This window comes from Mastomys coucha, unplaced genomic scaffold, assembly GCF_008632895.1.
Source record: "Mastomys coucha isolate ucsf_1 unplaced genomic scaffold, UCSF_Mcou_1 pScaffold6, whole genome shotgun sequence".
In the NCBI taxonomy this organism is placed as follows: Eukaryota; Metazoa; Chordata; class Mammalia; order Rodentia; family Muridae; genus Mastomys; species Mastomys coucha.
Window position 1 is genome coordinate 28,354,803 of NW_022196912.1, and position 2,778 is coordinate 28,357,580.

The window sequence follows — 2,778 nt, forward strand, 5'->3', positions numbered from 1 at the left end:
AGATCGGCTTCCCAATTCCAGTGTATTCATTAATACACTTTAGACAGTTTAATTGCTTCCTGAAACACTAATTGAAAGAGGTTCATTTGCAAACGCCTAGGTTCTAATAATATAAATCTGGCGCAGTGCCACAAAAACCCCTTAAATACCATTATAAGATAAATTGTGGCATTTAACTAAAGACAGCTAGATTTTAAAAATAAAACCAGCACAGTGAAATGTATAAATTTCTTTCAGACGGTGGAAAAGAAAACATAGTATAGGCGAATCCTTCTGGGTTTATGCATTGCTTGCCAACGTCATGCAAGCGAGCCCTGGGACGACGAACATCTGGCAAACTCTGTGGCTTCAGCAGCACAATACAGAATGTTCTCGTTTACATAAACTCATTTCCTCGAGGAATAGCTGCGGAATCTGTTATTTCATGAGAATATGTGACTAAGTGTTGTTACACCTTTGAGCAAAGGACTTTCCCCCTTAGAATCGGGCTGCCTACTGACCTTCCTTAAGTCGGATTTCATGCCTTTATAGGCATATTGATTCTACATGCTCTTCCCTGGTGTTTACCAAACAAAACTCTGAGCAGTTAGGATAAGAATACATAAGGAGTTTGCTTCAATGTGAAAAACGAGCACAGATTGATCATTGTAGCAATTCCCAGTTTCCTTTGGTGGAGTAATTTCTGGCATGAATGGCAGATGTTGATGGATTCCTGGTTGCTTGATGATGCTGTGAGTAACTCAGGAGCTTGTTATGAGGAAGCACTGACCAGAAGTTCAAAATTTCCCAACCAATGATGCCATCCTTTACTTAAAGCAGGAAGGCATGCTGTTTATCAATGGCCATTGAACTACCTTCCAGGAACTAAGCTTGGGCTCATGTGCAGGACTGTTTTGGGAGTATGTAACATCCACTTAGAAAATGAACTAGTGAGACTCATGGTGTGGAATAAGCTGGAAATTAGTAACTTAAATGCTTTCAAAGGAGATGGGTGGTATAAAATAGGAGGGGAGTAAGATCCCATGTGCTCTTTGTGGTGAGCCAACACAACTGTTTGGTGTCATAACCCTCTGACCTTCTCAAGGAGGAACTAATTTCCCCTCAAAAAAAAATTTTAAAAAAATTTCATTGCTTTCAAATACTTGCTCAGTCCTGTTAGCTATTTTGGGGACAGGAATGTTGCTCAATGTCCCACTGTGATAAAGAGCAGTAGGCTTGACAGTATCTGCATGTACATGTACTTGACTTGGACCAGGCTTATCAATCTATGATGGTGTGTGAGTGCTTAGTGTATCTTGCATCTCAGTTACAAATCTAAGAGTTATATTTTATTATTGTTGTTTAGAGAAGAAAATAAAATGAAAATTTTATATTTCAATATAAATATAAATAATAAAAATTACCTCATTTCCTCATTCCCCAGTCTTTTGACTCCTCAAAGACAAATATTATCATGTCAATAAATTGTTAGAAATTGTCTACACAATTGCAAGAGCCACACCCCTCTCTTTTTTCCCTCTCCATCTCCTTTTCTCCATCACTCCCTTTTTTCCTCATTTTGCATTTCTCTTTCTCTTACCTTTATCTCAAAGATTGATGAAAGGAGTTCCTAACTTAAACTTTGCTCCAATTAAATTTAATTGAAATGGAGAGACACAATTACTCCTTAGGAGAGATAGAAAGAAAGGAATAGGAAGGTATTTAGCAGGCCAGCTAGGGCTAGCTGGGCAAAACCAATAGTAGCTATGTTTGATTTAGTTACTGAACATGTGGGACTGTTTAACATCCCTCAAAAGGCAACTTGAGGAAGATTATTTACCCCTAAGGAATGGATATCTCCTTCTTTACTATATTCATGTAATTAGTCTTTGAACCAGACGAAAGTAGGAGTTTGGTTACCTACTGAAGTCGTCATATCATACCTCTAGCCTTTGAATTGCATCCAGTCTCTGCCACCTTAGTTCATTACATAAACCTGTAGTCCAGCCTCAGAAACAAGGCATGTCTCAAAGTCTGTCATCTCCTTCCTCAGTACTTTCCTATATCCCCCCATTCAGTGAGCCCCCCAAACTAGGAGTCATCCTGAAGTTCTCTCTTACGACTGTATCTCCGCAGTCACTAAGTTTTGCACAACTTGTCTCCTATCTTTAAAATAGTTTTCTTTTCTTCTGTCCTGACCTCTTTAACCAATCCTGCACATAAGTTCCTCTCTTATCAAATGTGCACAATTTGAAGTATGACCTACTACCCTACTGATTATGGTCTACCATATAAAGGGCAAATTCATAGAGAAGTGACCTTCCATTTTGTCTGGTTAGGACTTTCTTGCTTGCAGGCTTCTGATTTTTGTTTAGACATGAGAGTCTCTTCTATAAACTCCATAAAGCCTTTGAGTCATTCAGGGATGATTTTGGAATATGTGTGCTATCATTTCTTCAATTCTCTAAAAATTATCTCTGAAGTTACAATTCTTTTTTTTTATAACCTTAACCTTTTTTATAACTGTCATTGGCCTAGAAATTGGCCTAGAAATCACTGTTTAAAAATAAATTTCTATCAATTGCAATGAAACATAACAAAGGAAATAATAAGACTAGGGTTTGGTAAGAGTAGAGTAAAAACAATGTAGGATCATATTAGGAGGCTCAAAGTATGTCACACAGTAAGGCATTGTGAGTATTTATGTGGCACATTTATATAATAATGTTTAGCAATAGAACCAGACAGTGTATAGAATAGGTCTGTCTGATTTTGTTGTGTACATTGTCTTAGGGTTTT